Raw genomic sequence first — 25,916 nt, 5'->3', positions numbered from 1 at the left:
GACTTTCGTTCATCTAACATCAAGGGAACGGGTTGCAGGAGACACTTTTTCTCTGCTTTCTCAGTCTGTTTCCTAGTGCCGGTTTGAAGTTCCTGCAGTTTTCACTGTCAAACCGAGTTGGAGCTAGTACCTACCCATATATATGTATGCAATGGAGTTTGCAACTGAAAAGAAACTTTGTGTTCCCAACAAGCTAGTTGAAGGACGGCTTTCACACACACTTATCTCTCAGAACTGAGCAAATGGAGAGACGTTCGTTCATCTAGCACCAAGGGAACGGGTTGCAGGAGACACTTTTTCTCTGCTTTCTCAGTCTGTTTCCTAGTGCCGGTTTGAAGTTCCTGCAGTTTTCACTGTCAAACCGAGTTAGAGCTTCTACCTCCCCATATATATGTATGGAATGGAGTTTGCAACTGAAAAGAAACTTTGTGTTCCCAACAAGCTAGGTGAAGGACGGCTTTCACACACACTTATGTCTCAGAACTGAGCAAGTGGAGAGACGTTCGTTCATCTAGCACCAAGGGAACGGGTTGCAGGAGACACTTTGTCTCTGCTTTCTCAGTCTGTTTCCTAGTGCCGGTTTGAAGTTCCTGCAGTTTTCACTGTCAAACCGAGTTGGAGCTAGTACCTCCCCATATATATGTATGGAATGGAGTTTGCAACTGAAAAGAAACTTTGTGTTCCCAACAAGCTAGGTGAAGGACGGCTTTCACACACACTTATCTCTCAGAACTGAGCAAGTGGAGAGACGTTCGTTCATCTAGCACCAAGGGAACGGGTTGCAGGAGACACTTTGTCTCTGCTTTCTCAGTCTGTTTCCTTGTGCCGGTTTGAAGTTCCTGCAGTTTTCACTGTCAAACCGAGTTGGAGCTTGTACCTCCCCATATATATGTATGGAATGGAATTTGCAACTGCAAAGAAACTTTGTGTTCCCAACAAGCTAGTTGAAGGACGGCTTTCACACACACTTATCTCTCAGAAGTCAGCAAGTGGAGAGACGTTCGACCATCTAGCACCAATGGAACGGGTTGCAGGAGACACTTTTTCTCTCCTTTCTCATTCTGTTTCCTAGTGCCGGTTTCAAGTTCCTGCTGTTTTGACTGTCAAACCGAGTTGGAGCTAGTACCTCCCCATATATATGTATGGAATGGAGTTTGCAACTGAAAAGAAACTTTGTGTTCCCAACAAGCTAGGTGAAGTACGGCTTTCACACACACTTATCTCTCAGAACTGAGCAAGTGGAGAGACGTTCGTTCATCTAGAACCAATGGAACGGGTTGCAGGAGACACTTTTTCTCTGCTTCCTCAGTCTGTTTCCTAGTGCCGGTTTGAAGTTCCTGCAGTTTTCACTGTAAAACCGAGTTGGAGCTTGTACCTACCCATATATATGTATGGAATGGAGTTTGCAACTGAAAAGAAACTTTGTGTCCCCAACAAGCTAGTTGTTGGACGGCTTTCACACACACTTATCTCTCAGAACTGAGCAAATGGAGAGACGTTCGTTCATCTAGCACCAAGGGAACGGGTTGCAGGAGACACTTTTTCTCTGCTTTCTCAGTCTGTTTCCTAGTGCCGGTTTGAAGTTCCTGCATTTTCACTCTGAAACCGAGTTGGAGCTAGTACCTCCCCATATATATGTATGGAATGGAGTTTGCAACTGAAAAGAAACTTTGTGTTCCCAACAAGCTAGGTGAAGGACGGCTTTCACACACAGTTATCTCTCAGAACTGAGCAAGTGGAGAGACGTTCGTTCATCTAGCACCAAGGGAACGGGTTGCAGGAGACACTATTTCTCTGCATTCTCAGTCTGTTTCCTAGTGCCGGTTTGAAGTTCCTGCAGTTTTCACTGTCAAACCGAGTTGGAGCTAGTACCTCCCCATATATATGTATGGAATGGAGTTTGCAACTGAAAAGAAACTTTGTGTTCCCAACAAGCTAGGTGAAGGACGGCTTTCACACACAGTTATCTCTCAGAACTGAGCAAGTGGAGAGACGTTCGTTCATCTAGCACCAAGGGAAAGGGTTGCAGGAGACACTTTTTCTCTGCTTTCTCAGTCTGTTTCCTAGTGCCGGTTTGAAGTTCCTGCAGTTTTCACTGTCAAACAGAGTTGGAGCTTCTACCTCCCCATATATATGTATGGAATGGAGTTTGAAACTGAAAAGAAACTTTGTGTTCCCAACAAGCTAGGTGAAGGACGGCTTTCACACACACATATCTCTCAGAACTGAGCATGTGGAGAGACGTTCGTTCATCTAGCACCAAGGGAACGTGTTGCAGGAGACACTTTTTCTCTGCTTTCTCAGTCTGTTTCCTAGTGCCGGTTTGAAGTTCCTGCAGTTTTCACTGTCAAACCGAGTTGGAGCTAGTACCTCCCCATATATATGTATGGAATGGAGTTTGCAACTGTAAAGAAACTTTGTGTTCCCAACAAGCTATGTGAAGGACGGCTTTCACACACACTTATATCTCAGAACTGAGCAAGTGTACAGACGTTCGTTCATTTAGCACCAAGGGAACGGGTTGCAGGAGACACTTTTTCTCTGCTTTCTCAGTCTGTTTCCTTGTGCCGGTTTGAAGTTCCTGCAGTTTTCACTGTCAAACCGAGTTGGAGTTTGTACCTCCCCATATATATTTATGGAGTGGAGTTTGCAACTGAAAAGAAAATTTGTGTTCCCAACAAGCTAGGTGAAGGACGGCTTTCACACACACTTATCTCTCAGAACTGAGCAAGTGGAGAGACGTTCGTTCATCTAGCACCAAGGGAAAGGGTTGCAGGAGACACTTTTTCTCTGCTTTCTCAGTCTGTTTCCTAGTGCCGGTTTGAAGTTCCTGCAGTTTTCACTGTCAAACAGAGTTGGAGCTTCTACCTCCCCATATATATGTATGGAATGGAGTTTGCAACTGAAAAGAAACTTTGTGTTCCCAACAAGCTAGGTGAAGTACGGCTTTCACACACACTTATCTCTCAGAACTGAGCAAGTGGAGAGACGTTCGTTCATCTAGAACCAATGGAACGGGTTGCAGGAGACACTTTTTCTCTGCTTCCTCAGTCTGTTTCCTAGTGCCGGTTTGAAGTTCCTGCAGTTTTCACTGTAAAACCGAGTTGGAGCTTGTACCTACCCATATATATGTATGGAATGGAGTTTGCAACTGAAAAGAAACTTTGTGTCCCCAACAAGCTAGTTGTTGGACGGCTTTCACACACACTTATCTCTCAGAACTGAGCAAATGGAGAGACGTTCGTTCATCTAGCACCAAGGGAACGGGTTGCAGGAGACACTTTTTCTCTGCTTTCTCAGTCTGTTTCCTAGTGCCGGTTTGAAGTTCCTGCATTTTCACTGTGAAACCGAGTTGGAGCTAATACCTCCCCATATATATGTATGGAATGGAGTTTGCAACTGAAAAGAAACTTTGTGTTCCCAACAAGCTAGGTGAAGGACGGCTTTCACACACAGTTATCTCTCAGAACTGAGCAAGTGGAGAGACGTTCGTTCATCTAGCACCAAGGGAACGGGTTGCAGGAGACACTATTTCTCTGCATTCTCAGTCTGTTTCCTAGTGCCGGTTTGAAGTTCCTGCAGTTTTCACTGTCAAACCGAGTTGGAGCTAGTACCTCCCCATATATATGTATGGAATGGAGTTTGCAACTGAAAAGAAACTTTGTGTTCCCAACAAGCTAGGTGAAGGACGGCTTTCACACACAGTTATCTCTCAGAACTGAGCAAGTGGAGAGACGTTCGTTCATCTAGCACCAAGGGAAAGGGTTGCAGGAGACACTTTTTCTCTGCTTTCTCAGTCTGTTTCCTAGTGCCGGTTTGAAGTTCCTGCAGTTTTCACTGTCAAACAGAGTTGGAGCTTCTACCTCCCCATATATATGTATGGAATGGAGTTTGAAACTGAAAAGAAACTTTGTGTTCCCAACAAGCTAGGTGAAGGACGGCTTTCACACACACATATCTCTCAGAACTGAGCATGTGGAGAGACGTTCGTTCATCTAGCACCAAGGGAACGTGTTGCAGGAGACACTTTTTCTCTGCTTTCTCAGTCTGTTTCCTAGTGCCGGTTTGAAGTTCCTGCAGTTTTCACTGTCAAACCGTGTTGGAGCTAGTACCTCCCCATATATATGTATGGAATGGAGTTTGCAACTGTAAAGAAACTTGGTGTTCCCAACAAGCTATGTGAAGGACGGCTTTCACACACACTTATATCTCAGAACTGAGCAAGTGTACAGACGTTCGTTCATTTAGCACCAAGGGAACGGGTTGCAGGAGACACTTTTTCTCTGCTTTCTCAGTCTGTTTCCTTGTGCCGGTTTGAAGTTCCTGCAGTTTTCACTGTCAAACCGAGTTGGAGTTTGTACCTCCCCATATATATTTATGGAGTGGAGTTTGCAACTGAAAAGAAAATTTGTGTTCCCAACAAGCTAGGTGAAGGACGGCTTTCACACACACTTATCTCTCAGAACTGAGCAAGTGGAGAGACGTTCGTTCATCTAGCACCAAGGGAAAGGGTTGCAGGAGACACTTTTTCTCTGCTTTCTCAGTCTGTTTCCTAGTGCCGGTTTGAAGTTCCTGCAGTTTTCACTGTCAAACAGAGTTGGAGCTTCTACCTCCCCATATATATGTATGGAATGGAGTTTGAAACTGAAAAGAAACTTTGTGTTCCCAACAAGCTAGGTGAAGGACGGCTTTCACACACACATATCTCTCAGAACTGAGCATGTGGAGAGACGTTCGTTCATCTAGCACCAAGGGAACGGGTTGCAGGAGACACTTTTTCTCTGCTTTCTCAGTATGTTTCCTAGTGCCATTTGAAGTTCCTGCAGTTTTCACTGTCAAACCGAGTTGGAGCTAGTACATCCCCATATATATGTATGGAATGGAGTTTGCAACTGCAAAGAACCTTTGTGTTCCCAACAAGCTAGTTGAAGGACGGCTTTCACACACACTTATCTCTCAGATCTGAGCAAGTGGAGAGACGTTCGTTCATCTAGAACCAAGGGAACGGATTGCAGGAGACACTTTTCTCTGCTTCCTCAGTCTCTTTCCTAGTGCCGGTTTGAAATTCCTGCAGTTTTCACTGTAAAACCGAGTTGGAGCTTGTACCTACCCATATATATGTATGCAATGGAGTTTGCAACTGAAAAGAAACTTTGTGTTCCCAACAAGCTAGTTGAAGGACGGCTTTCACACACACTTATCTCTCAGAACTGAGCAAATGGAGAGACGTTCGTTCATCTAGCACCAAGGGAACGGGTTGCAGGAGACACTTTTTCTCTGCTTTCTCAGTTTGTTTCCTAGTGCCGGTTTGAAGTTCCTGCAGTTTTCACTGTCAAACCGAGTTAGAGCTTCTACCTCCCATTATATATATATGGAAAGGAGTTTGCAACTGAAAAGAAACTTTGTGTTCCCAACAAGCTAGGTGAAGGACGGCTTTCACACACACTTATCTCTCAGAACTGAGCAAGTGGAGAGACGTTCGTTCATCTAGCACCAAGGGAACGGGTTGCAGGAGACACTTTGTCTCTGCTTTCTCAGTCTGTTTCCTAGTGCCGGTTTGAAGTTCCTGCAGTTTTCACTGTCAAACCGAGTTGGAGCTAGTACCTCCCCATATATATGTATGGTATGGAGTTTGCAACTGAAAAGAAACTTTGTGTTCCCAACAAGCTATGTGAAGAACGGCTTTCACACACACTTATCTCTCAGAACTGAGCAAGTGGACAGACGTTCGTTCATTTATCACCAAGGGAACGGGTTGCAGGAGACACTTTTTCTCTTCTTTCTCAGTCTGTTTCCTAGTGCCGGTTTGAAGTTCCTGCAGTTTTCACTGTCAAACCGTGTTGGAGCTAGTACGTCCCCATATATATGTATGGAATGGAGTTTGCAACTGAAAAGAAACTTTTTGTTCCGAACAATCTAGGTGAAGGACGGCTTTCACACACACTTATCTCTCAGAACTGAGCAAGTGGAGAGACGTTCGTTCATCTAGCACCAAGGGAAAGGGTTGCAGGAGACACTTTTTCTCTGCTTTCCCAGTCTGTTTCCTAGTGCCGGTTTGAAGTTCCTGCAGTTTTCACTGTCAAACAGAGTTGGAGCTTCTACCTCCCCATATATATGTATGGAATGGAGTTTGAAACTGAAAAGAAACTTTGTGTTCCCAACAAGCTAGGTGAAGGACGGCTTTCACACACACATATCTCTCAGAACTGAGCATGTGGAGAGACGTTCGTTCATCTAGCACCAAGGGAACGGGTTGCAGGAGACACTTTTTCTCTGCTTTCTCAGTCTGTTTCCTAGTGCCGGTTTGAAGTTCCTGCAGTTTTCACTGTAAAACCGAGTTGGAGCTAGTACCTCCCCTTATATAATTATGGAATGGAGTTTGCAACTGCAAAGAAACTTTGTGTTCCCAACAAGCTAGTTGAAGGACGGCTTTCACACACACTTATCTCTCAGAACTGAGAAAGTGGAGAGACGTTCGTTCATCTAGCACCAAGGGAACGGGTTGCAGGAGACACTTTTTCTCTGCTTTCTCATTCTGTTTCCTAGTGCCGGTTTCAAGTTCCTGCTGTTTTAACTGTCAAACTGAGTTGGAGCTAGTACCTCCCCATATATATGTATGGAATGGAGTTTGCAACTGAAAAGAAACTTTGTGTTCCCAACAAGCTAGGTGAAGGACGGCTTTCACACACACTTATCTCTCAGAACTGAGCAAGTGGAGAGACGTTCGTTCATCTAGAACCAAGGGAACGGGTTGCAGGAGAAACTTTTTCTCTGCTTCCTCAGTCTGTTTCCTAGTGCCGGTTTGAAGTTCCTGCAGTTTTCACTGTAAAACCGAGTTGGAGCTTGTACCTACCCATATATATGTATGCAATGGAGTTTGCAACTGAAAAGAAACTTTGTGTTCCCAACAAGCTAGTTGAAGGACGGCTTTCACACACACTTATCTCTCAGAACTGAGCAAATGGAGAGACGTTCGTTCATCTAGCACCAAGGGAACGGGTTGCAGGAGACACTTATTCTGTGCTTTCTCAGTCTGTTTCCTAGTGCCGGTTTGAAGTTCCTGCAGTTTTCACTGTCAAACCGAGTTAGAGCTTCTACCTTCCCATATATATGTATGGAATGGAGTTTGCAACTGAAAAGAAACTTTGTGTTCCCAACAAGCTAGGTGAAGGACGGCTTTCACACACACTTATCTCTCAGAACTGAGCAAGTGGAGAGACTTTCGTTCATCTAGCACCAAGGGAACGGGTTGCAGGAGACACTTTGTCTCTGCTTTCTCAGTCTGTTTCCTAGTGCCTGTTTGAAGTTCCTGCAGTTTTCACTGTCAAACCGAGTTGGAGCTAGTACCTCCCCATATATATGTATGGAATGGAGTTTGAAACTGAAAAGAAACTTTGTGTTCCCAACAAGCTAGGTGAAGTACGGCTTTCACACACACTTATCTCTCAGAACTGAGCAAGTGGAGAGACTTTCGTTCATCTAACATCAAGGGAACGGGTTGCAGGAGACACTTTTTCTCTGCTTTCTCAGTCTGTTTCCTAGTGCCGGTTTGAAGTTCCTGCAGTTTTCACTGTCAAACCGAGTTGGAGCTAGTACCTACCCATATATATGTATGCAATGGAATTTGCAACTGAAAAGAAACTTTGTGTTCCCAACAAGCTAGTTGAAGGACGGCTTTCACACACACTTATCTCTCAGAACTGAGCAAATGGAGAGACGTTCGTTCATCTAGCACCAAGGGAACGGGTTGCAGGAGACACTTTTTCTCTGCTTTCTCAGTCTGTTTCCTAGTGCCGGTTTGAAGTTCCTGCAGTTTTCACTGTCAAACCGAGTTAGAGCTTCTACCTCCCCATATATATGTATGGAATGGAGATTGCAACTGAAAAGAAACTTTGTGTTCCCAACAAGCTAGGTGAAGGACGGCTTTCACACACACTTATGTCTCAGAAATGAGCAAGTGGAGAGACGTTCGTTCATCTAGCACCAAGGGAACGGGTTGCAGGAGACACTTTGTCTCTGCTTTCTCAGTCTGTTTCCTAGTGCCGGTTTGAAGTTCCTGCAGTTTTCACTGTCAAACCGAGTTGGAGCTAGTACCTCCCCATATATATGTATGGAATGGAGTTTGCAACTGAAAAGAAACTTTGTGTTCCCAACAAGCTAGGTGAAGGACGGCTTTCACACACACTTATCTCTCAGAACTGAGCAAGTGGAGAGACGTTCGTTCATCTAGCACCAAGGGAACGGGTTGCAGGAGACACTTTGTCTCTGCTTTCTCAGTCTGTTTCCTTGTGCCGGTTTGAAGTTCCTGCAGTTTTCACTGTCAAACCGAGTTGGAGCTTGTACCTCCCCATATATATGTATGGAATGGAATTTGCAACTGCAAAGAAACTTTGTGTTCCCAACAAGCTAGTTGAAGGACGGCTTTCACACACACTTATCTCTCAGAAGTCAGCAAGTGGAGAGACGTTCGACCATCTAGCACCAATGGAACGGGTTGCAGGAGACACTTTTTCTCTCCTTTCTCATTCTGTTTCCTAGTGCCGGTTTCAAGTTCCTGCTGTTTTGACTGTCAAACCGAGTTGGAGCTAGTACCTCCCCATATATATGTATGGAATGGAGTTTGCAACTGAAAAGAAACTTTGTGTTCCCAACAAGCTAGGTGAAGTACGGCTTTCACACACACTTATCTCTCAGAACTGAGCAAGTGGAGAGACGTTCGTTCATCTAGAACCAATGGAACGGGTTGCAGGAGACACTTTTTCTCTGCTTCCTCAGTCTGTTTCCTAGTGCCGGTTTGAAGTTCCTGCAGTTTTCACTGTAAAACCGAGTTGGAGCTTGTACCTACCCATATATATGTATGGAATGGAGTTTGCAACTGAAAAGAAACTTTGTGTCCCCAACAAGCTAGTTGTTGGACGGCTTTCACACACACTTATCTCTCAGAACTGAGCAAATGGAGAGACGTTCGTTCATCTAGCACCAAGGGAACGGGTTGCAGGAGACACTTTTTCTCTGCTTTCTCAGTCTGTTTCCTAGTGCCGGTTTGAAGTTCCTGCATTTTCACTGTGAAACCGAGTTGGAGCTAGTACCTCCCCATATATATGTATGGAATGGAGTTTGCAACTGAAAAGAAACTTTGTGTTCCCAACAAGCTAGGTGAAGGACGGCTTTCACACACAGTTATCTCTCAGAACTGAGCAAGTGGAGAGACGTTCGTTCATCTAGCACCAAGGGAACGGGTTGCAGGAGACACTATTTCTCTGCATTCTCAGTCTGTTTCCTAGTGCCGGTTTGAAGTTCCTGCAGTTTTCACTGTCAAACCGAGTTGGAGCTAGTACCTCCCCATATATATGTATGGAATGGAGTTTGCAACTGAAAAGAAACTTTGTGTTCCCAACAAGCTAGGTGAAGGACGGCTTTCACACACAGTTATCTCTCAGAACTGAGCAAGTGGAGAGACGTTCGTTCATCTAGCACCAAGGGAAAGGGTTGCAGGAGACACTTTTTCTCTGCTTTCTCAGTCTGTTTCCTAGTGCCGGTTTGAAGTTCCTGCAGTTTTCACTGTCAAACAGAGTTGGAGCTTCTACCTCCCCATATATATGTATGGAATGGAGTTTGAAACTGAAAAGAAACTTTGTGTTCCCAACAAGCTAGGTGAAGGACGGCTTTCACACACACATATCTCTCAGAACTGAGCATGTGGAGAGACGTTCGTTCATCTAGCACCAAGGGAACGTGTTGCAGGAGACACTTTTTCTCTGCTTTCTCAGTCTGTTTCCTAGTGCCGGTTTGAAGTTCCTGCAGTTTTCACTGTCAAACCGAGTTGGAGCTAGTACCTCCCCATATATATGTATGGAATGGAGTTTGCAACTGTAAAGAAACTTTGTGTTCCCAACAAGCTATGTGAAGGACGGCTTTCACACACACTTATATCTCAGAACTGAGCAAGTGTACAGACGTTCGTTCATTTAGCACCAAGGGAACGGGTTGCAGGAGACACTTTTTCTCTGCTTTCTCAGTCTGTTTCCTTGTGCCGGTTTGAAGTTCCTGCAGTTTTCACTGTCAAACCGAGTTGGAGTTTGTACCTCCCCATATATATTTATGGAGTGGAGTTTGCAACTGAAAAGAAAATTTGTGTTCCCAACAAGCTAGGTGAAGGACGGCTTTCACACACACTTATCTCTCAGAACTGAGCAAGTGGAGAGACGTTCGTTCATCTAGCACCAAGGGAAAGGGTTGCAGGAGACACTTTTTCTCTGCTTTCTCAGTCTGTTTCCTAGTGCCGGTTTGAAGTTCCTGCAGTTTTCACTGTCAAACAGAGTTGGAGCTTCTACCTCCCCATATATATGTATGGAATGGAGTTTGAAACTGAAAAGAAACTTTGTGTTCCCAACAAGCTAGGTGAAGGACGGCTTTCACACACACATATCTCTCAGAACTGAGCATGTGGAGAGACGTTCGTTCATCTAGCACCAAGGGAACGGGTTGCAGGAGACACTTTTTCTCTGCTTTCTCAGTATGTTTCCTAGTGCCATTTGAAGTTCCTGCAGTTTTCACTGTCAAACCGAGTTGGAGCTTGTACATCCCCATATATATGTATGGAATGGAGTTTGCAACTGCAAAGAACCTTTGTGTTCCCAACAAGCTAGTTGAAGGACGGCTTTCACACACACTTATCTCTCAGAAGTCAGCAAGTGGAGAGACGTTCGTCCATCTAGCACCAATGGAACGGGTTGCAGGAGACACTTTTTCTCTGCTTTCTCAGTCTGTTTCCTAGTGCCGGTTTGAAGTTCCTGCAGTTTTCACTGTAAAACCGAGTTGGAGCTTCTACCTCCCCATATATATGTATGGAATGGAGTTTGCAACTGAAAAGAAACTTTGTGTTCCCAACAAGCTAGGTGAAGGACGGCTTTCACACACACTTATCTCTCAGAACTGAGCAAGTGGAGAGACGTTCGTTCATTAGCACCAAGGGAACGGGTTGCAGGAGACACTTTTTCTCTGCTTCCTCAGTCTGTTTCCTAGTGCCGGTTTGAAGTTCCTGCAGTTTTCACTGTCAAACAGTGTTGGAGCTTCTACCTCCCCATATATATGTATGGAATGGAGTTTGAAACTGAAAAGAAACTTTGTGTTCCCAACAAGCTAGGTGAAGGACGGCTTTCACACACACATATCTCTCAGAACTGAGCATGTGGAGAGACGTTCGTTCATCTAGCACCAAGGGAACGGGTTGCAGGAGACACTTTTTCTCTGCTTTCTCAGTCTGTTTCCTAGTGCCATTTGAAGTTCCTGCAGTTTTCACTGTCAAACCGAGTTGGAGCTAGTACATCCCCATATATATGTATGGAATGGAGTTTGCAACTGCAAAGAACCTTTGTGTTCCCAACAAGCTAGTTGAAGGACGGCTTTCACACACACTTATCTCTCAGAAGTCAGCAAGTGGAGAGACGTTCGTCCATCTAGCACCAATGGAACGGGTTGCAGGAGACACTTTTTCTCTGCTTTCTCAGTCTGTTTCCTAGTGCCGGTTTGAAGTTCCTGCAGTTTTCACTGTAAAACCGAGTTGGAGCTTCTACCTCCCCATATATATGTATGGAATGGAGTTTGCAACTGAAAAGAAACTTTGTGTTCCCAACAAGCTAGGTGAAGGACGGCTTTCACACACACTTATCTCTCAGAACTGAGCAAGTGGAGAGACGTTCGTTCATTTAGCACCAAGGGAACGGGTTGCAGGAGACACTTTTTCTCTGCTTCCTCAGTCTGTTTCCTAGTGCCGGTTTGAAGTTCCTGCAGTTTTCACTGTCAAACAGAGTTGGAGCTTCTACCTCCCCATATATATGTATGGAATGGAGTTTGCAACTGAAAAGAAACTTTGTGTTCCCAACAAGCTAGGTGAAGGACGGCTTTCACACACACTTATCTCTCAGAACTGAGCAAGTGGAGAGACGATCTTTCATCTAGCACCAAGGGAACGGTTTGCAGGAGACACTTTTTCTCTACTTTCTCAGTCTGTTTCCTAGTGCCGGTTTGAAGTTCCTGCAGTTTTCACTGTAAAACCGAGTTGGAGCTAGTACCTCCCCATATATATGTATGGAATGGAGTTTGCAACTGAAAAGAAACTTTGTGTTCCCAACAATCTAGTTGAAGGACGGCTTTCACACACACATATCTCTCAGAACTGAGCAAGTGGAGAGACGTTCGTCCATCTAGCACCAATGGAACGGGTTGCAGGAGACACTTTTTCTCTGCTTTCTCAGTCTGTTTCCTAGTGCCGGTTTGAAGTTCCTGCAGTTTTCACTGTAAAACCGAGTTGGAGCTTCTACCTCCCCATATATATGTATGGAATGGAGTTTGCAACTGAAAAGAAACTTTGTGTTCCCAACAAGCTAGGTGAAGGACGGCTTTCACACACACTTATCTCTCAGAACTGAGCAAGTGGAGAGACGTTCGTTCATTAGCACCAAGGGAACGGGTTGCAGGAGACACTTTTTCTCTGCTTCCTCAGTCTGTTTCCTAGTGCCGGTTTGAAGTTCCTGCAGTTTTCACTGTCAAACAGAGTTGGAGCTTCTACCTCCCCATATATATGTATGGAATGGAGTTTGAAACTGAAAAGAAACTTTGTGTTCCCAACAAGCTAGGTGAAGGACGGCTTTCACACACACATATCTCTCAGAACTGAGCATGTGGAGAGACGTTCGTTCATCTAGCACCAAGGGAACGGGTTGCAGGAGACACTTTTTCTCTGCTTTCTCAGTCTGTTTCCTAGTGCCATTTGAAGTTCCTGCAGTTTTCACTGTCAAACCGAGTTGGAGCTAGTACATCCCCATATATATGTATGGAATGGAGTTTGCAACTGCAAAGAACCTTTGTGTTCCCAACAAGCTAGTTGAAGGACGGCTTTCACACACACTTATCTCTCAGAAGTCAGCAAGTGGAGAGACGTTCGTCCATCTAGCACCAATGGAACGGGTTGCAGGAGACACTTTTTCTCTGCTTTCTCAGTCTGTTTCCTAGTGCCGGTTTGAAGTTCCTGCAGTTTTCACTGTAAAACCGAGTTGGAGCTTCTACCTCCCCATATATATGTATGGAATGGAGTTTGCAACTGAAAAGAAACTTTGTGTTCCCAACAAGCTAGGTGAAGGACGGCTTTCACACACACTTATCTCTCAGAACTGAGCAAGTGGAGAGACGTTCGTTCATTTAGCACCAAGGGAACGGGTTGCAGGAGACACTTTTTCTCTGCTTCCTCAGTCTGTTTCCTAGTGCCGGTTTGAAGTTCCTGCAGTTTTCACTGTCAAACAGAGTTGGAGCTTCTACCTCCCCATATATATGTATGGAATGGAGTTTGCAACTGAAAAGAAACTTTGTGTTCCCAACAAGCTAGGTGAAGGACGGCTTTCACACACACTTATCTCTCAGAACTGAGCAAGTGGAGAGACGATCTTTCATCTAGCACCAAGGGAACGGTTTGCAGGAGACACTTTTTCTCTACTTTCTCAGTCTGTTTCCTAGTGCCGGTTTGAAGTTCCTGCAGTTTTCACTGTCAAACCGAGTTGGAGCTAGTACCTCCCCATATATATGTATGGAATGGAGTTTGCAACTGAAAAGAAACTTTGTGTTCCCAACAATCTAGTTGAAGGACGGCTTTCACACACACATATCTCTCAGAACTGAGCAAGTGGAGAGACGTTCGTTCATCTAGCACCAAGGTAACGGGTTGCAGGAGACACATTTTCTCTGCTTTCTCAGTCTGTTTCCTAGTGCCGGTTTGAAGTTCCTGCAGTTTTCACTGTAAAACCGAGTTGGAGCTTCTACCTCCCCATATATATGTATGGAATGGAGTTTGCAACTGAAAAGAAACTTTGTGTTCACAAGAGGCTAGGTGAAGGACGGCTTTCACACACACTTATCTCTCAGAACTGAGCAAGTGGAGAGACGTTCGTTCATCTAGCACCAAGGGAACGGGTTGCAGGAGACACTTTTTCTCTGCTTTCTCAGTCTGTTTCCTAGTGCCGGTTTAAAGTTCCTGCAGTTTTCACTGTGAAACCGAGTTGGAGCTTGTACCTCCCCATATATATGTATGGAATGGAGTTTGCAACTGAAAAGAAGCTTTGTGTTCCCAACAATCTAGGTGAAGGACGGCTTTCACACACACTTATCTCTCAGAACTGAGCAAGTGGAGAGACGTTCGTTCATCTAGCACCAAGGGAATGGGTTGCAGGAGACAATTTTTCTCTGCTTCCTCAGTCTGTTTCCTAGTGCCGGTTTGAAGTTCCTGCAGTTTTCACTGTAAAACCGAGTTGGAGCTTGTACCTCCCCATATATATGTATGGAATGGAGTTTGCAACTGAAAAGAAACTTTGTGTTCCCAACAAGCTAGGTGAAGGACGGCTTTCACACACACTTACCTCTCAGAACTGAGCAAGTGGAGAGACGTTCGTTCATTTAGCACCAAGGGAACGGGTTGCAGGAGACACTTTTTCTCTGCTTCCTCAGTCTGTTTCCTAGTGCCCGTTTGAAGTTCCTGCAGTTTTCACTGTCAAACAGAGTTGGAGCTTCTACCTCCCCATATATATGTATGGAATGGAGTTTGCAACTGAAAAGAAACTTTGTGTTCCCAACAAGCTAGGTGAAGGACGGCTTTCACACACACTTATCTCTCAGAACTGAGCAAGTGGAGAGACGTTCGTTCATTTAGCACCAAGGGAACGGGTTGCAGGAGACACTTTTTCTCTGCTTCCTCAGTCTGTTTCCTAGTGCCGGTTTGAAGTTCCTGCAGTTTTCACTGTGAAACAGAGTTGGAGATTCTACCTCCCCATATATATGTATGGAATGGAGTTTGCAACTGAAAAGAATCTTTGTGTTCCCAACAAGCTAGGTGAAGTACGGCTTTCACACAAACTTATCTCTCAGAACTGAGCAAGTGGAGAGACGATCTTTCATCTAGCACCAAGGGAACGGGTTGCAGGAGACACTTTTTTTCTACTTTCTCAGTCTGTTTCCTAGTGCCGGTTTGAAGTTCCTGCAGTTTTCACTGTAAAACCGAGTTGGAGCTAGTACCTCCCCATATATATGTATGGAATGGAGTTTGCAACTGAAAAGAAACTTTGTGTTCCCAACAATCTAGTTGAAGGACGGCTTTCACACACACATATCTCTCAGAACTGAGCAAGTGGAGAGACGTTCGTTCATCTAGCACCAAGGGAACGGGTTGCAGGAGACACATTTTCTCTGCTTTCTCAGTCTGTTTCCTAGTGCCGGTTTGAAGTTCCTGCAGTTTTCACTGTAAAACCGAGTTGGAGCTAGTACCTCCCTATATATATGTATGGAATGGAGTTTGCAACTGAAAAGAAACTTTGTGTTCACAAGAGGCTAGGTGAAGGACGGCTTTCACACACACTTATCTCTCAGAACTGAGCAAGTGGAGAGACGTTCGTTCATCTAGCACCAAGGGAACGGGTTGCAGGAGACACTTTTTCTCTGCTTTCTCAGTCTGTTTCCTAGTGCCGGTTTAAAGTTCCTGCAGTTTTCACTGTCAAACCGAGTTGGAGCTTGTACCTCCCCATATATATGTATGGAATGGAATTTGCAACTGAAAAGAAGCTTTGTGTTCCCAACAATCTAGGTGAAGGACGGCTTTCACACACACTTATCTCTCAGAACTGAGCAAGTGGAGAGACGTTCGTTCATCTAGCACCAAGGGAATGGGTTGCAGGAGACAATTTTTCTCTGCTTCCTCAGTCTGTTTCCTAGTGCCGGTTTGAAGTTCCTGCAGTTTTCACTGTAAAACCGAGTTGGAGCTTGTACCTCCCCATATATATGTATGGAATGGAGTTTGCAACTGAAAAGAAACTTTGTGTTCCCAACAAGCTAGGTGAAGGACGGCTTTCACACACACTTACCTCTCAGAACTGAGCAAGTGGAGAGACGTTCGTTCATTTAGCACCAAGGGAACGGGTTGCAGGAGACACTTTTTCTCTGCTTCCTCAGTCTGTTTCCTAGTGCCCGTTTGAAGTTCCTGCAGTTTTCACTGTCAAACAGACTTGGAGCTTCTACCTCCCCATATATATGTATGGAATTGAGTTTGCAACTGAAAAGAAACTTTGTGTTCCCAACAAGCTAGGTGAAGGACGGCTTTCACACACACTTATCTCTCAGAACTGAGCAAGTGGAGAGACGTTCGTTCATCTAGCACCAAGGGAACGGGTTGCAGGAGACACTTTTTCTCTGCTTTCTCAGTCTGTTTCCTAGTGCCGGTTTGAAGTTCCTGCAGTTTTCACTGTAAAACCGAGTTGGAGCTAGTACCTCCCCATATATATGTATGGAATGGAGTTTGCAACTGAAAAGAATCTTTGTGTTCCCAACAATCTAGTTGAAGGACGGCTTTCACACACACATATCTCTCAGAACTGAGCAAGTGGAGAGACGTTCGTTCATCTAGCACCAAGGGAACGGGTTGCAGGAGACACATTTTCTCTGCTTTCTCAGTCTGTTTCCTAGTGCCGGTTTGAAGTTCCTGCAGTTTTCACTGTAAAACCGAGTTGGAGCTTCTACCTCCCCATATATATGTATGGAATGGAGTTTGCAACTGAAAAGAAACTTTGTGTTCACAAGAGGCTAGGTGAAGTACGGCTTTCACACACACTTATCTCTCAGAACTGAGCAAGTGGAGAGACGTTCGTTCATCTAGCACCAAGGGAACGGGTTGCAGGAGACACTTTTTCTCTGCTTCCTCAGTCTGTTTCCTAGTGCCGGTTTGAAGTTCCTGCAGTTTTCACTGTAAAACCGAGTTGGAGCTTCTACCTCCCCATATATATGTATGGAATGGAGTTTGCAACTGAAAAGAAACTTTGTGTTCGCAACAAGCTAGGTGAAGGACGGCTTTCACACACACTTATCTCTCAGAACTGAGCAAGTGGAGAGACGTTCGTTCATCTAGCACGAAGGGAACGGTGGCAGGAGACACTTTTTCTCTGCTTTCTCAGTCTGTTTCCTAGTGCTGGTTTGAAGTTCCTGCAGTTTTCACTGTAAAACCGAGTTGGAGCTAGTACCTACCCATATATATGTATGGAATGGAGTTTGCAACTGAAAAGAAACTTTGTGTTCCCAACAAGCTAGGTGAAGGACGGCTTTCACACACACTTATCTCTCAGAACTGAGCAAGTGGAGAGACGTTCGTTCATCTAGCACGAAGGGAACGGTTGCAGGAGACACTTTTTCTCTGCTTTCTCAGTCTGTTTCCTAGTGCCGGTTTGAAGTTCCTGCAGTTTTCACTGTCAAACCGAGTTGGATTTAGAACCTCCCCATATATATGTATGGAATGGAGTTTGCAAATGAAGAGAAAATTTGTGTTCCCAACAAGACAGGTGAAGGACGGCTTTCACACACACTTATCTCTCAGAACTGAGCAAGTGGAGAGACGTTCGTTCATCTAGCACCAAGGGAACGGGTTGCAGGAGACACTTTTTCTCTGCTTTCTCAGTCTGTTTCCTAGTGCCGGTTTGAAGTTCCTGCAGTTTTCACTGTAAAACCGAGTTGGAGCTTCTACCTCCCCATATATATGTATGGAATGGAGTTTGCAACTGAAAAGAAACTTTGTGTTCACAAGAGGCTAGGTGAAGTACGGCTTTCACACACACTTATCTCTCAGAACTGAGCAAGTGGAGAGACGTTCGTTCATCTAGCACCAAGGGAACGGGTTGCAGGAGACACTTTTTCTCTGCTTCCTCAGTCTGTTTCCTAGTGCCGGTTTGAAGTTCCTGCAGTTTTCACTGTAAAACCGAGTTGGAGCTTCTACCTCCCCATATATATGTATGGAATGGAGTTTGCAACTGAAAAGAAACTTTGTGTTCGCAACAAGCTAGGTGAAGGACGGCTTTCACACACACTTATCTCTCAGAACTGAGCAAGTGGAGAGACGTTCGTTCATCTAGCACGAAGGGAACGGTGGCAGGAGACACTTTTTCTCTGCTTTCTCAGTCTGTTTCCTAGTGCTGGTTTGAAGTTCCTGCAGTTTTCACTGTAAAACCGAGTTGGAGCTAGTACCTACCCATATATATGTATGGAATGGAGTTTGCAACTGAAAAGAAACTTTGTGTTCCCAACAAGCTAGGTGAAGGACGGCTTTCACACACACTTATCTCTCAGAACTGAGCAAGTGGAGAGACGTTCGTTCATCTAGCACGAAGGGAACGGTTGCAGGAGACACTTTTTCTCTGCTTTCTCAGTCTGTTTCCTAGTGCCGGTTTGAAGTTCCTGCAGTTTTCACTGTCAAACCGAGTTGGATTTAGAACCTCCCCATATATATGTATGGAATGGAGTTTGCAAATGAAGAGAAAATTTGTGTTCCCAACAAGACAGGTGAAGGACGGCTTTCACACACACTTATCTCTCAGAACTGAGCAAGTGGAGAGACGTTCGTTCATTTAGCACCAATGGAACGGGTTGCAGGAGACACTTTTTCTCTGCTTTCTCAGTCTGTTTCCTAGTGCCGGTTTGAAGTTCCTGCAGTTTTCACTGTCAAACAGAGTTGGAGCTAGTACCTCCCCATATATATGTATGGAATGGAGTTTGCAACTGAAAAGAAACTTTGTGTTCCCAAAAAGCTTGGTGAAGGACGGCTTTCACACACACTTATCTCTCAGAACTGAGCAAGTGGAGAGACGTTCGTTCATTTAGCACCAATGGAACGGGTTGCAGGAGACACTTTTTCTCTGCTTTCTCAGTCTGTTTCCTAGTGCCGGTTTGAAGTTCCTTCAGTTTTCACTGTCAAACAGAGTTGGAGCTAGTACCTCCCCATATATATGTATGGAATGGAGTTTGCAACTGAAAAGAAACTTTGTGTTCCCAACAAGCTAGGTGAAGGACGGCTTTCACACACACTTATCTCTCAGAACTGAGCAAGTGGAGAGACGTTCGTTCATCTAACACGAAGGGAACGGTTGCAGGAGACACTTTTTTCTGCTTTCTCAGTCTGTTTCCTAGTGCCGGTTTGAAGTTCCTGCAGTTTTCACTGTCAAACCGAGTTGGAGTTATTACCTCCCCATATATATGTATGGAATGGAGTTTGCAACTGAAAAGAAACTTTGTGTTCCCAACAAGCTAGGTGAAGGACGGCGTTCACACACACTTATCTCTCAGAACTGAGCAAGTGGAGAGACGTTCGTTCATCTAGCACCAAGGGAAAGGGTTGCAGGAGACACTTTTTCTCTGCTTTCTCAGTCTGTTTCCTAGTGCCGGTTTGAAGTTCCTGCAGTTTTCACTGTCAAAATGAGTTGGAGCTAGTACCTCCCCATATATATGTATGGAATGGAGTTTGCAACTGAAAAGAAACTTTGTGTTCCCAACAAGCTAGGTGAAGGACGGCTTTCACACACACTTATCTCTCAGAACTGAGCAAGTGGAGAGACGTTCGTTCATCTAGCACGAAGGGAACGGTGGCAGGAGACACTTTTTCTCTGCTTTCTCAGTCTGTTTCCTAGTGCCGGTTTGAAGTTCCTGCAGTTTTCACTGTAAAACCGAGTTGGAGCTAGTACCTACCCATATATATGTATGGAATGGAGTTTGCAACTGAAAAGAAACTTTGTGTTCCCAACAAGCTAGGTGAAGGACGGCTTTCACACACACTTATCTCTCAGAACTGAGCAAGTGGAGAGACGTTCGTTCATCTAGCACGAAGGGAACGGTTGCAGGAGACACTTTTTCTCTGCTTTCTCAGTCTGTTTCCTAGTGCCGGTTTGAAGTTCCTGCAGTTTTCACTGTCAAACCGAGTTGGAGTTAGAACCTCCCCATATATATGTATGGAATGGAGTTTGCAAATGAAGAGAAAATTTGTGTTCCCAACAAGACAGGTGAAGGACGGCTTTCACACACACTTATCTCTCAGAACTGAGCAAGTGGAGAGACGTTCGTTCATTTAGCACCAATGGAACGGGTTGCATGAGACACTTTTTCTCTGCTTTCTCAGTCTGTTTCCTAGTGCCGGTTTGAAGTTCCTGCAGTTTTCACTGTCAAACAGAGTTGGAGCTAGTACCTCCCCATATATATGTATGGAATGGAGTTTGCAACTGAAAAGAAACTTTGTGTTCCCAAAAAGCTTGGTGAAGGACGGCTTTCACACACACTTATCTCTCAGAACTGAGCAAGTGGAGAGACGTTCGTTCATTTAGCACCAATGGAACGGGTTGCAGGAGACACTTTTTCTCTGCTTTCTCAGTCTGTTTCCTAGTGCCGGTTTGAAGTTCCTTCAGTTTTCACTGTCAAACAGAGTTGGAGCTAGAACCTCCCCATATATATGTATGGAATGGAGTTTGCAACTGAAAAGAAACTTTGTGTTCACAACAAGCTAGGTGAAGGACGGCTTTCACACACACTTATCTCTCAGAACTAAGTGGAGAGACGTTCGTTCATCTAACACGAAGGGAACGGTTGCAGGAGACACTTTTTTCTGCTTTCTCAGTCTGTTTCCTAGTGCCGGTTTGAAGTTCCTGCAGTTTTCACTGTAAAACCGATTTGGAGTTAGTACCTCCCCATATATATGTATGGAATGGAGTTTGCAACTGAAAAGAAACTTTGTGTTCCCAACAAGACAGGTGAAGGACGGCGTTCACACACACTTATCTCTCAGAACTGAGCAAGTGGAGAGACGTACGTTCATCTAGCACCAAGGGAACGGGTTGCAGGAGACACTTTTTCTCTGCTTTCTCAGTCTGTTTCCTAGTGCCGGTTTGAAGTTCCTGCAGTTTTCACTGTCAAACCGAGTTGGAGCTAGTACCTCCCCATATATATGTATGGAATGGAGTTTGCAACTGAAAAGAAACTTTGTTTTCCCAACAAGCTAGGTGAAGGACGGCTTTCACACACACTTATCTCTCAGAACTGAGCAAGTGGAGAGAATTTCGTTCATCTAGCACCAAGGGAACGGTTGCAGGAGACACTTTTTCTCTGCTTTCTCAGTCTGTTTCCTAGTGCCGGTTAGAAGTTCCTGCAGTTTTGACTGTCAAACCGAGTTGGAGCTGGTACCTCCCCATATATATGTATGGAATGGAGTTTGCAACTGAAAAGAAACTTTGTGTTCCCTAAAAGCTAGGTGAAGGACGGCTTTCACACACAATTATCTCTCAGAACTGAGCAAGTTGAGAGACGTTCGTTCATTTAGCACCAATGGAACTGGTTGCAGGAGACACATTTTCTCTGCTTTCTCAGTCTGTTTCCTAGTGTCGGTTTGAAGTTCCTGCAGTTTTCACTGTCAAACAGAGTTGGAGCTAGTACCTCCCCATATATATGTATGAAATGGAGTTAGCAACTGAAAAGAAACTTTGTGTTCACAACAAGCTAGGTGAAGGACGGATTTCACACACACTTATCTCTCAGAAATGAGCAAGTGGAGAGACGTTCGTTCATCAAATACGAAGGGAACGGTTGCAGGAGACACTTTTTTCTGCTTTCTCAGTCTGTTTCCTAGTGCCGGTTTGAAGTTCCTGCAGTTTTCACTGTCAAACCGAGTTGGAGTTATTACCTCCCCATATATATGTATGGAATGGAGTTTGCAAATGAAAAGAAACTTTGTGTTCCCAACAAGCTAGGTGAAGGATGGCGTTCACACACACTTATCTCTCAGAACTGAGCAAGTGGAGAGACGTACGTTCATCTAGCACCAAGGGAACGGGTTGCAGGAGACACTTTTTCTCTGCTTTCTCAGTCTGTTTCCTAGTGCCGGTTTGAAGTTCCTGCAGTTTTCACTGTCAAACCGAGTTGGAGCTAGTACCTCCCCATATATATGTATGGAATGGAGTTTGCAACTGAAAAGAAACTTTGTGTTCCCAACAAGCTAGGTGAAGGACGGCTTTCACACACACTTATCTCTCAGAACTGAGCAAGTGGAGAGACGTTCGTTCATCTAGCACGAAGGGAACGGTTGCAGGAGACACTTTTTCTCTGCTTTCTCAATCTGTTTCCTAGTGCCGGTTTGAAGTTCCTGCAGTTTTCACTGTAAAACCGAGTTGGAGCTAGTACCTACCCATATATATGTATGGAATGGAGTTTGCAACTGAAAAGAAACTTTGTGTTCCCAACAAGCTAGGTGAAGGACGGCTTTCACACACACTTATCTCTCAGAACTGAGCAAGTGGAGAGACGTTCGTTCATCTAGCACGAAGGGAACGGTTGCAGGAGACACTTTTTCTCTGCTTTCTCAGTCTGTTTCCTAGTGCCGGTTTGAAGTTCCTGCAGTTTTCACTGTCAAACCGAGTTGGAGTTAGAACCTCCCCATATATATGTATGGAATGGAGTTTGCAACTGAAGAGAAAATTTGTGTTCCCAACAAGACAGGTGAAGGACGGCTTTCACACACACTTATCTCTCAGAACTGAGCAAGTGGAGAGACGTTCGTTCATCTAGCACCAAGGAAAAGGGTTGTAGGAGACACTTTTTCTCTGCTTTCTCAGTCTGTTTCCTAGTGCCGGTTTGAAGTTCCTGCAGTTTTCACTGTCAAACCGAGTTGGAGCTAGTACCTACCCATATATATGTATGGAATGGAGTTTGCAACTGAAAAGAAACTTTGTGTTCCCAACAAGCTAGGTGAAGGACGGCTTTCACACACAATTATCTCTCAGAACTGAGCAAGTGGAGAGACGTTCGTTCATCTAGCATGAAGGGAACGGTTGCAGGAGACACTTTTACTCTGCTTTCTCAGTCTGTTTCCTAGTGCCGGTTTGAAGTTCCTGCAGTTTTCACTGTCAAACCGAGTTGGAGTTAGAACCTCCCCATATATATGTATGGAATGGAGTTTGCAACTGAAGAGAAAATTTGTGTTCCCCACAAGACAGGTGAAGGACGGCTTTCACACACACTTATCTCTCAGAACTGAGCAAATGGAGAGACGTTCGTTCATCTAGCACCAAGGAAAAGGGTTGCAGGAGACACTTTTTCTCTGCTTTCTCAGTCTGTTTCCTAGTGCCGGTTTGAAGTTCCTGCAGTTTTCACTGTCAAACCGAGTTGGAGCTAGTACCTCCCCATATATATGTATGGAATGGAGTTTGCAACTGAAAAGAAACTTTGCGTTCCCAACAAGCTAGGTGAAGGACGGCTTTCACACACACTTATCTCTCAGAACTGAGCAAGTGGAGAGAAGTTCGTTCATCTAGCACCAAGGGAACGGTTGCAGGAGACACTTTTTCTCTGCTTTCTCAGTCTGTTTCCTAGTGCCGGTTTGAAGTTCCTGCAGTTTTGACTGTCAAACCGAGTTGGAGCTGGTACCTCCCCATATATATGTATGGAATGGAGTTTGCAACTGAAAAGAAACTTTGTGTTCCCTAAAAGCTAGGTGAAGGACGGCTTTCACACACAATTATCTCTCAGAACTGAGCAAGTTGAGAGACGTTCGTTCATTTAGCACCAATGGAACTGGTTGCAGGAGACACATTTTCTCTGCTTTCTCAGTCTGTTTCCTAGTGTCGGTTTGAAGTTCCTGCAGTTTTCACTGTCAAACAGAGTTGGAGCTAGTACCTCCCCATATATATGTATGAAATGGAGTTAGCAACTGAAAAGAAACTTTGTGTTCACAACAAGCTAGGTGAAGGACGGATTTCACACACACTTATCTCTCAGAAATGAGCAAGTGGAGAGACGTTCGTTCATCAAATACGAAGGGAACGGTTGCAGGAGACACTTTTTTCTGCTTTCTCAGTCTGTTTCCTAGTGCCGGTTTGAAGTTCCTGCAGTTTTCACTGTCAAACCGAGTTGGAGTTATTACCTCCCCATATATATGTATGGAATGGAGTTTGCAAATGAAAAGAAACTTTGTGTTCCCAACAAGCTAGGTGAAGGATGGCGTTCACACACACTTATCTCTCAGAACTGAGCAAGTGGAGAGACGTACGTTCATCTAGCACCAAGGGAACGGGTTGCAGGAGACACTTTTTCTCTGCTTTCTCAGTCTGTTTCCTAGTGCCGGTTTGAAGTTCCTGCAGTTTTCACTGTCAAACCGAGTTGGAGCTAGTACCTCCCCATATATATGTATGGAATGGAGTTTGCAACTGAAAAGAAACTTTGTGTTCCCAACAAGCTAGGTGAAGGACGGCTTTCACACACACTTATCTCTCAGAACTGAGCAAGTGGAGAGACGTTCGTTCATCTAGCACGAAGGGAACGGTTGCAGGAGACACTTTTTCTCTGCTTTCTCAATCTGTTTCCTAGTGCCGGTTTGAAGTTCCTGCAGTTTTCACTGTAAAACCGAGTTGGAGCTAGTACCTACCCATATATATGTATGGAATGGAGTTTGCAACTGAAAAGAAACTTTGTGTTCCCAACAAGCTAGGTGAAGGACGGCTTTCACACACACTTATCTCTCAGAACTGAGCAAGTGGAGAGACGTTCGTTCATCTAGCACGAAGGGAACGGTTGCAGGAGACACTTTTTCTCTGCTTTCTCAGTCTGTTTCCTAGTGCCGGTTTGAAGTTCCTGCAGTTTTCACTGTCAAACCGAGTTGGAGTTAGAACCTCCCCATATATATGTATGGAATGGAGTTTGCAACTGAAGAGAAAATTTGTGTTCCCAACAAGACAGGTGAAGGACGGCTTTCACACACACTTATCTCTCAGAACTGAGCAAGTGGAGAGACGTTCGTTCATCTAGCACCAAGGAAAAGGGTTGTAGGAGACACTTTTTCTCTGCTTTCTCAGTCTGTTTCCTAGTGCCGGTTTGAAGTTCCTGCAGTTTTCACTGTCAAACCGAGTTGGAGCTAGTACCTACCCATATATATGTATGGAATGGAGTTTGCAACTGAAAAGAAACTTTGTGTTCCCAAAAAGCTAGGTGAAGGACGGCTTTCACACACACTTATCTCTCAGAACTGAGCAAGTGGAGAGACGTTCGTTCATTTAGCACCAATGGAACGGGTTGCAGGAGACACTTTTTCTCTGCTTTCTCAGTCTGTTTCCTAGTGCCGGTTTGAAGTTCCTGCAGTTTTCACTGTCAAACAGAGTTGGAGCTAGTACCTCCCCATATATATGTATGGAATGGAGTTTGCAACTGAAAAGAAACTTTGTGTTCACAACAAGCTAGGTGAAGGACGGCTTTCACACACACTTATCTCTCAGAACTGAGCAAGTGGAGAGACGTTCGTTCATCTAACACGAAGGGAACGGTTGCAGGAGACACTTTTTTCTGCTTTCTCAGTCTGTTTCCTAGTGCCGGTTTGAAGTTCCTGCAGTTTTCACTGTCAAACCGAGTTGGAGATAGTACCTCCCCATATATATGTATGGAATGGAGTTTGCAACTGAAAAGAAACTTTGTGTTCCCAACAAGCTAGGTGAAGGACGGCGTTCACACACACTTATCTCTCAGAACTGAGCAAGTGGAGAGACGTACGTTCATCTAGCACCAAGGGAACGGGTTGCAGGAGACACTTTTTCTCTGCTTTCTCAGTCTGTTTCCTAGTGCCGGTTTGAAGTTCCTGCAGTTTTCACTGTCAAACCGAGTTGGAGCTAGTACCTCCCCATATATATGTACGGAATGGAGTTTGCAACTGAAAAGAAACTTTGTGTTCCCAACAAGCTAGGTGAAGGACGGCTTTCACACACACTTATCACTCAGAACTGAGCAAGTGGAGAGACGTTCGTTCATCTAGCACGAAGGGAACGGTTGCAGGAGACACTTTTTCTCTGCTTTCTCAGTCTGTTTCCTAGTGCCGGTATGAAGTTCCTGCAGTTTTCACTGTAAAACCGAGTTGGAGCTAGTACCTACCCATATATATGTATGGAATGGAGTTTGCAACTGAAAAGAAACTTTGTGTTCCCAACAAGCTAGGTGAAGGACGGCTTTCACACACAATTATCTCTCAGAACTGAGCAAGTGGAGAGACGTTCGTTCATCTAGCATGAAGGGAACGGTTGCAGGAGACACTTTTTCTCTGCTTT

The sequence above is a fragment of the Camelus dromedarius genome, unplaced genomic scaffold (assembly GCF_036321535.1).
Source record: "Camelus dromedarius isolate mCamDro1 unplaced genomic scaffold, mCamDro1.pat HAP1_SCAFFOLD_164, whole genome shotgun sequence".
NCBI classification, from domain to species: Eukaryota; Metazoa; Chordata; class Mammalia; order Artiodactyla; family Camelidae; genus Camelus; species Camelus dromedarius.
This window is presented reverse-complemented; position numbering follows the sequence as displayed.